This window comes from Adiantum capillus-veneris, chromosome 16, assembly GCF_014529385.1.
Source record: "Adiantum capillus-veneris isolate H3 chromosome 16, ASM1452938v2, whole genome shotgun sequence".
Lineage (NCBI taxonomy): Eukaryota > Viridiplantae > Streptophyta > Polypodiopsida > Polypodiales > Pteridaceae > Adiantum > Adiantum capillus-veneris.
The window spans coordinates 89,785,569-89,795,880 of record NC_140946.1 but is presented as its reverse complement, the minus strand read 5'-3'; positions in this window follow the sequence as shown (position 1 = coordinate 89,795,880).

Genomic DNA, 10,312 nt, shown 5'->3' with positions numbered 1-10,312 from the left:
CATTTAATTTAAGATATTGTGGTTTAGGATTGGTAGAACCACTGTGAGCACAAATTTTGGGCAGGAGATCTTCTTGTTCCAAAAACTGGCTGTGGCAAGCAAAGATTCTTTAATGAAAGACTTTCCCCAAGATTGGATTCGATGGATAGAGGTAGAGCTTGCTTGTGAGAAGAAGGCATCTAAAGGGAGTTGGTACAACGCTCCTGCTCTTTTATTAGCAATGCTCATATGGAAGGTATATTTTTTTGCCTTAAAGTACACTTTTTATGTAATTTCTAAAGCTTGACATTATTTTGTAAAATCTTACTTTTTTTTTTTCATTTGCTCTACAAAAGGAAGACTTTGACTTGTCTCTTATCAAAGAGATGCAAGAGATCAATGATCCCTCGATTTCATTGCCAGAAAAGGAAATGGTTGCTCGAGGAAGAGTAGAAAAAATATTCAAAGAAAGAGCTTATAAGGTAAACACTTTCTCTTCTCCCCGTTTATGTTTGAATTTCTACAAAATTGTAAGTTGACATGTCATTTGAATTTGATATATTTGATTGAAAAATTGATTTGATTTGATCTCGTGCTAATGTAACATAGATGTTGGCCATTGCCAACCCCGCCAATGGCCAAGGGTTCTTCTCTTTATTATTTAACTTCAATTGGATAAGAGAAAAGGATCAAGTGGGCCTTACAAGAGACAAAGTCCACTCTTTGGCAACTTCTAAAATATCACCAGAGAGGTAATAATTTTTGGATAAAAAATACACATGAAATCATCAAATGAATCAATGCATTTATGGTTTGTTTATTGTTTGCTCTCTAGGAAAAAGGAAATATTGCACTCTTTGATGCATTGCCGTGTAGATGATGTTACTTCTGAGCGTTATATTAGTGCAATGAAATTTAGAATGTACTTGCGTAAAGAGTGGTATTGGGGAAGTATCTTGAAGCAATGCTTGAGGATCAAAGGGAAAATGATTGAAGAAATGCTGGAGGGCTTTGAAGCATGGTTTCATCACCAATTGAGGGACCACATTGATAAAGCTTTTGTGGAGCTTTGGAGTAAGCTCAACACAAAAGAGTCGGATGAAAAAATTCGAGAGCTTATGGAATCTTCAAGGAGAGTATTATTCAGGTAATACAATTGATATCTTTATGGTTGTTATTCTATTTTTTACTTAGAGTTTGTATAATAAATAAGTCACTTAGGAAAGGAGCTCAAATAAAGTTAACTGCATTTTATGTAGATGGCTAATTCAGCTTTACGATCAAACTTTGTTGGAGAAGTTGCCAATTGCTGTTGAAAGTTGAAGGGATCTCTCTTGTGAGGCGTGTATGTATCCACTATGGATGAGAGATTATGGTTTGATTGCTTGGGAAATTGAGTATTGCCCTTGGTGGCTAGATTACACTCGAGGCACCTACCCACGTGATGAAGGGAACTTATATAAAGGTTATTTTTGGCATTTATAAAAACTACAAAATTGTTAAAGTGCTCATACTATTTAGATTATGTTTGTGAGAAATATATTTTTGTTTGCTTTAGAGCACGTTCTTGAAAGAAATGAAAATGGTATTGAGGAGATTGGCTCAGCTTCCAAGAAAGCCACCTCTTCGAAAAGAGTAAACAATAGTACAATCTCCTCTATAAAGAAACGATTGGATTTTGTTAGATCCAAGAAGCCCAAGAAGTCTCCCAAAAAGAACCAAAAAGGTGCTCAAGGCTCCACAGGTAAACTTGCTTGTATAGATATCTAGCTGTCACTTTCTTTCTACTCAACAATTCTTGATGAAATATTTTATTTTCTGATTATGCAGTGCCTTCCATAGATTGTGATGTGAACTTTATTGGGAACATGCTAGATGTTTACAAAATTTCTCTCGATGATGAGAAATGGTAAACACATGTGAAAAGAAAGACTAACTATGTGTGGTGTGTGTTGTGAATGTTTGAAATACATTTATTTGATCGTATGCAGGATCTTGGATTTTCTTCATTCAGCCCATGTTGATGGGGAAAAGAGCAATGAAGTGGCCTCTCTTTTGTTTGCGGATTTTCCAACAAACTTTAAAGTTGAAAATTTTTCAGAGAACGAGGTATGCATCCTTCAAAACCACAATGGACAGTCTATGATAGTTTTGGAACTTTAATTAAATTAACAATGAGTATTATGCAGGTCCCTCCATGGAATCAATTCTCTCAAAAATTAAGTAAGAAAGTGGCCGTAATAGCTTCAAAGTATGTGGCAGACAATGGGTGGTACATCACCCTAAGCTCCACTGATCACTTTGGCATTGTGTCTAGCCATGCCATCGAGATGGGATTCAAAATGATGCACACCATCCTTATTTTGATCCCCGATGGTTATGTGCGAAAGACCATTGAGATTGAGAGAGTAAGTAAATTTATTTGTTGATTGAAAAGCATGCTTGTAGTTTTCTTCAATTAGATCACATTCTAGTTGTAATTTGTAGGTGGAAACACTATTGCTAGAATTGTTTTATCGTAAGGGTCAATGTCCTATCTACGATCGACGAGATGGAGAGAGCGTGGAAAACAACTCTTTCGATGCCAAGTCCGGAATACTGGTGGAGCGCGTCGACGGAGAGTACATTGGAGGACACGCTCTTAGAGGTGCCACTGAGCATAGCCTTGACTTCTTTCGGTAAGAATATATACTTCCTACTATGCGTTATTGGACTATGTTACATAAAGTAAAAATACACATATTTTTTGCTTTTTTTAGCTGGCTTGTGCGGACATTTACTGCGGAGCACACCTACATTGTTTATATGTTTTCTGGATGTGGTGGCTTGGGCAATGTTTGCGTTGAGTTGTCTAGACACTGTCTCTGCATAGATAGTGATCCAGAGGTCTTCCATCAACATCTTTCACGCTTCAAGGCTCCATGTGTACGTGCTATTTCAGCAGTTGATGCAGATAGCGATGAGGAGACTAATTGGCAACAATATGAGCCCGGATCACATTGCCCTTGATTGACATCAACATTGGTATTATCTATCATTTTTTCTAGTTTGTGATTTTTATGGAACGACGTGTGACCATGGTGTTTGGGTGCCACTTTTTTGGTATTACTGAAGACATGTTGTTGGTGTTGATCGTCCTTATCAATTCAGCCATGATTTCATATTTATTATACTAGATAGAAGTTTGTTGAGAGCTTTGGATTTACCAAAGTAATATACCAACATATGCTTTTTTGCTTATGTAATTTCTTCTTCCCGTGAGCATTCGCTGCTGCACGGAAGCAAGTATGGAATGGGAATTTTTTTAGTTTGAATTTTCATACCGTTATGCTACCGAAATTTTGATTGCTTATCAATATCATCATGCTTTTTGTTCATGTTTGAAAACATAATCATGATTTCACGTATACAGAAAAGTTAGTCAAGCTTCACGGAAGCAAGTATGGAATGGAAAATTTTTTTGTTTGTATTTTCGCGCCGTTATGCTGTCGAAATTTTGATTGCTTGTGAATATAATCATGCTTTTTGTTCATGTTTAGAAACATAATCATGGTTTCATGTATACACAAAAGTTAGGCAAGCTTCACGGAAGCAAGTATAGAATAGGAAAGCTTAACAAAAGTTAGGCAAGCTTTCACAGAAGCAAGTATGGAATGGTTTTATTTTTATTTTTCACGTTGTTATGCTGTCAAAATTTCATTTGCTTGTTAGTATTTCTTTACACTGTCGGTCTAAGAATATATATAGTTTTATATATAATATTTATATTATATATATAATATCTTTTTATTTATTTATTTATATGTGTGTGTTTATGTACGTAAGGAGATCTTCAACTCGGTAAAGTGTTTTTAAGTACTTGTTTATACAATATATATAGTTATTTATACATGTGTGTTTATGTACGTATGCAGTTATTCAACTCAGTAAAGTGTTCTTAATTACTATTTTATATGCAAGAGTCTATGCGTGTTTCATTACTTTGAGGTCTTCGCCCAAACAAGTACAACCATCAATATTTTTTAGATTTCTAGTTTCAAATTGGCTTATTAGGCATTCATCCTTGTTTGCAACAACACCTACATGGACAGGAAAGTATATTCTACTAAAAGTAGGGTAAATACTAAAGACATGCTCATCTTTTTCTTGCATTATATAAAAAACTCACATAGATTTTCTTTACATTTTTGGCTTTCAAACAGCTTGTAGTTACATTTGACGGTTCAATTTAGCTACAAGATATCAACAATACCCTAAATTATGACAGATCTTGAAGATGTGTTAGTAGACTAGGCCGATTAAAAGTATCACAGCTACTTCAATAATAATAAGTCAGACAGAGACATATGAATTATTCTCGCCAAGGCACTGAAGAGTGGAACACCATCATATAGTTAAAATAAGCATCATATAATTAAAATAAGTTGTTTACATGATTACGTAGGGAATCAAACCTGCACACACACACACACACACACACACACACACACACACACACACACACACAGTACAACTTGCATCACACTAGTATAATTTATCATGTGCTAGTGCATATTTATTTAACTATATTATTTAGTGCATAATTATTTAAATCTTGCCTCAATCTTCTACCACATTAGAGCCAGAGATGTCGACCAGGTTGATTGTGCATTTGCAGACAAGCAAATGGTCAATCTCCGCCTGTAAAGCGGCCCTTCGAGAGCTATCTATGTACCCCCATGTCTCCCACTTGCCCAGAGCTTCTCGCATTGTCTCAAAGCCATCATTGAGTTCCTGGTCTCTGGTGTTGCGAGCGCGATTAAGGTGGTTGAACATCCGGATCGCCTTGTTTGTGTCACGCTCTCTTTGTGTAAACGTCTTCTTTTCTTCAAGGGGTGCGTTCGGGGGGAGTTTGTGAAGCTCTTCATGGATTTTTGCAACTACCTCATTACCAGTACTAGCATATCCTATAGGCATTGTATAAGTACAGGGAAAATGAAAAAATCTCTCTTGATTAGCACCTCCGATTCACTTGTGCAGCATATGGTGCTTGCCTTGTAACATTTATATAGGCTAAAGCACCATGCTCTCAAAAAGCATTGATAGTGATGGAAGAGTGGCATGTGTTAGTGACATGAGGGGTCCCACGCAGCATATGCTAACTGCTAAATTGGAGCGTGCAATAATATATGCATGATTTGTCAATATGAATATTATAATCGTCTACTACTCCACCACTAACTTTTAAAGTGGGGTGTGCAATAAAATATGCATGATTTGTCACTACGATTATTATTCCCCTATAAGATTTATAAGCATTTAAAAGTTCAATGAGTAGACAACACTAACTGCCTCTCTAAGGGCTCGGGAAACACTATGATTATTATTCTTCTATGAATACTATAGGCATATAATAGTGCAATGAGTAACCACCACAAACTGCCTCTCTAAGGGCTCGGAAAACATTATTTGTGGACCCAGCTTTGGAACCTTTTCACACGCATATGAACAGGAAAACTCTCTCTCTCTCTCTCTCAGACACACACACACACACACACACACACACACACACACACACACACACACACACACACACACACACACACACACACACACACACACACACACACACACACACACGTGAGTAGAAAACGTGCACACAATCTCCTTCTTCACAACAAAACTCCACTTTCATCTCACTTAAAATGTGGGATATTTATAAAATATATAAATTAAACCAACACATAAACAATTCTATACCAAGATACTAAATGAAATAATTTGAACCGGCTTGAGAACCTTCTTGCCCAAACTTGAGCCGGACTTTTTTCATTTTGAACCTATCTTTCCTCTCTCCCCCTCATCTCCCACTCTCTCTCTCTCTCTCTCACACACACACACACACACACACACACACACACACACACACACACACACACACACACACACATGTGAGTAGAAAACGTGCACACAACCTCCTTCTTCACAACAAAAATCCACTTTTACTTAACTCCACTTTCATCTCAATTAAAATGTAGGATATTTATAAAATATATACATTAAACCAACACATAAACAATTCTATACCAAGTTACTAAATGAAATAATTTGAACCGGCTTGAGAACCTTCTTGCCCAAACTTTAGCCGGACTTTTTTCATTTTGAACCTATCTTTCCTCTCTCTCCCTCATCTCCCACTCTCTCTCTCTCTCTCTCTCTCTCTCTCTCTCTCTCTCTCTCGTTGTCGGTGCTCTCACACCCCGATCCTATCTCTATTTCACAAGTATGTTTTTCTCTCTCCGTCTAATCCTTCTTCTCTCTCCTTCCCTCAGTACTTATTTAACATACCACAACGCCACCTTAGAGAGCATACATATGAGTGGAATCCATGCTTCTATAAACTTGAAAAAGAATCACCTGTAGCAAAAAAACACGAATTGATTAACTCGCAAATAAAATTAACCCCCCAAGCATGAGGTTCTTGTTGGCTTGATAAGTTTTAGTGGGAAGTTTACTCAAAAGCTTGAGGTGTTTCTCACATGCTTAAATGATTAAAGTTCTTGAAGTATTAAATTCAAAGATAACTCTCAAGAGACATGAACGTGCCATGCTTTATTGAATAAGTCCTTGAAGTATTCCATTCAACCAAATGACTTAATAAACATAAAAGACACATGTTCAAATGATCCTACACATGTGACCCTCATGATGTGTTTGAATGCTATTGTATAGGTTTTAAAGGGGTCCAATGAAAATTTAGATACATAAAAATAAATAATTAAGTTCTTTCACTCAAAGAGGAAAAAGAGGACACATGTTCAACGGAAATAATAAAATAATCCAAGAGAGAGAGAGAGAGAGAGAGAGAGAGAGAGAGAGAGAGAGAGGTGGACCAAGCATGAGAGGGGGGGCATACTCCCACACACAGACACATTCTCTCATTGTGTGGAGTGAAAAATGCAAGAGCTGCATCTCCTTCTCCAAGTTTTTTGAGAAGTGGAGAGTCTACACCGACACTCTTGGCTATGGAATGCAAATCCAACCAAGATCCATGATTCAATGCTTAAGCTTGCCATCTTCTTCATCTTCATTACTATGCTATTATGCTATGCTAAGTAAGAAGAGTGATTATAAGTGAGGAACTATTTCTTTCTTCTATGGAATGTTTCTTCTTCCCTACCCTCATTCCCCGCTAGCTCTCTCCACCTTCGAAGGTGTTTGAGACCTTGGGACTGAGGCTTGGGATAGTTAATGCTTTTTGCAAAGTTTATGTTAAGCTTGTGATGCATGAAGATTTCCATATTCATAGCATCACCAAGATCACAAGGAACACAAAGATTGTATTGTAACAAAGTCTCTCTTGATGGGAGAATCTATAATACAAACATCTTTTGGAGGGGGGACTAGCTCCACGTAAATCTTGTCCTCATCTATTGTCATTTTCTCTAATACTCTCTCTCTTGCAAAAGTATTGTTCATCCCAAGTTAATTACGTACTATGTTTATGTTGCTACCATCAATTAATTCAGTTCACCCTCCATATTCTCAAAGTAATCTCACAAAAATGCTCACTAATTCTCTTAATTTCACTATTCTCAAAGTTCATAGACCATTTCCATTACATGTTAGCAGTAAGAGATGTGAGATTCTATGAATATAAACTAAAGAAGGATAGATGCACTCACTTGATGGCTTGCACTCTTTTGTTGATTCCTCCCGAGCCAACTTTCAATTCCTCGATATCTCTTAGTTTTCTTTCTCTTTGGAGAAGACCTAGAGCTGTTTGTTTTTCTCTAAGTTCCTGTGTAAGCTCCTTGATGGTCTCCTTGCTACTTTCAGCCTGTTTAGAACATTACATGACTTTCTTGTGTAAGCGGACATTCTTGTTGTATACAATATCTCTCTTGTTGCAGAACGTCATTTCTTACAGTCAACTACTTAGTGTAGCCATACAAGCCATGGTGGCCATCTCCGACATAGTTCACTAAGGATGTAATATCCTTAAAAGGTGGAGTGGAGTTTGTGACGGGATGTTTTGGATACATTTTGCCATCTAGACAAAGGTCCACATTTTTTATGCCCTGTGATCTTAAGTTCTCCTTAGAAGCTTCAGAAAGAGTTATTTGTTTGTTTTTCTTGCAGAGGGGTACATACTCTCATAAGAGCTCTGTGTGCATGTGATACACATATCTCCTATTCCTCGTAGAAGTTTCTCGTGGAGAAGCTACAAGTGTTGAGTGAGATATGACTGATCAAAACTGTGTGCAGAAGGAGGTGGGGGTGATAGAAGAATGGCAATCTGAATATCATGCGCACGTGAGAGAACGCACGAGGAAATGGGGAGGAAGAAGGAGGCAAGGAAGCAGAGCTTAGTTTTAAAAACGCAAAAGATTGAGATATTCGGCATTGAATTCAGTAGCTACCGCGCACAGTGAAGTGTTATCATGACTGGGATACTTTTGGGTTTTTTAATAAATGTACCTTGCACGAATAAGATATCCAGATTTTAAAAAACATGTATGAAAATGGATTAAAATGAATTTTCTATTATCTCTCTCTATGCTGACATGGCATTTCTTACAAGGCCCAAATTTGAGTCCAAACTTTCCTATTGGGTCATGCAGCATGCAAGAGATTGACAACACGACAAGTCAAGTTGCGTGATTAATGAAGTATGCATAGATTTTTATTTTGTTTGACAAATTTTTCATACTGCATAGTTTTGTCATGCAACAAAGGCAAGTGCATGTTAAGCACTCCAAGCACAAGCACGATGTCATGAAAATAGCCTATGAACTTTGAGATAGCAGAATTAAGAGAATTAGAGTGAGCATTTTTTTGAGATTACTTTGAGAACATAGAGGGTGAACTTAATTGATGGTAGCAACATAAACATAGTACTTAATTAACTTAGCATGAACAATACTTTTGCAAGAGAGAGAGAGAGTATTAGAGAACATGATAATAATTGAGGACTGGATCTACTTGGAGCCGGCGGTCCCCCCTCCAAAAGACATTTGTATTATAGATTCTCCCATCAAGAGAGACTTGATACAATACAATATTTGTGTTCCTTGTGACCTAGGTGATACAATGAATATGGAAAGCTTCATGCATCACAAGCATAACATAAAACTTGCAAAAAGCATTAACTATCCCAAGCCTCAGTTCCAAGGCCTCAAACACCTTGGAAGGTGGAGAGAGCTAGCGGGGAATGAGGGTAGGGAAGAGGAAGAAGAATCATCAATAGGAGAAAGAAATAGTTCCTCACTTATCATCACTCTTCTTGCTTATCATAGCATAATAGCATAGTAATGAAGACGATGAAGATGTCAAGCTTAAGCATTGAAGCATGGCTCTTGGTAGGATTTGCATTCCATAGCCAAGAGTGTTGGTGTAGGCTCTCCACTTCTCAACAAGCTTGGAGAAGGAGATTGAGCTCTTGCCTTTGAACTCCACACAATGAGAGAATGTGTGTGTGTGTGTGTGGGAGAGTATACCCCCCTCTCATGCTTCGTCCACACCTCTCTCTTTCTCTGTCTCCTATTATTTAATTATTTCATTTAGACATGTGTCCTCTTTTTCTTCTTTGAGATAAATAAGTTAATTAATTATTTTTTTGCATCTAAATTCTCATTGGACCCCTTTAAAACCTATCCAATAGGATTCAAGCACATCATGAGAGCCACATGTGGAGGATCATTTGAACATGTGTCTTTTATGCTTCTTAAGTCGTTTGGTTTGAATTGAATACTTCAAGCACTTAGTTAATCAAGCATGGAAACCGTTGATGCCTCTTGAGAGTTTATCTTTGAATTGAACACTTAAAGAACCTTAGTCATTTTAAGCATAAAAATCACCTCAAGCTTTGGGCAAGGTTCCTACAAACATTTTAAGCACTTTAGCTAGCAAGCCGACAAGCACCTCATGCTTGGGTAGGGTTCCCACGTCAAGGTCAGCCCTAGCTTTGCCTAAGGTCAAAGGACTTTTTAACACTAACTTTTGGAGGTCTTTAATGAAGCTAACCCTAAGTTCTTTAAGCTCCATTAGGTAGCATTGCTCTTTAACATACCATCTCTCATTTGGACCCCTTTAACCTTGTCCCCGTGTTGAGATAGATCCATAAGCACATGTCTATATTCTAACCCTTGTTCTCGTTTACTCTCCCACATTAAATGATCACTTTAATATAAGAAAATCATTTGGGTTGGTTAGATATTAGATTTTATGACATTACCTCTCTCTTGAAATCATAGTCGTCATCGACTATAAGGTAGAAGAGATAAAGTCTTAGTCATTAGTCTATGTAACATTTAATGGACTAGTAACTTATGTGTAGCGGAAATTAACATGA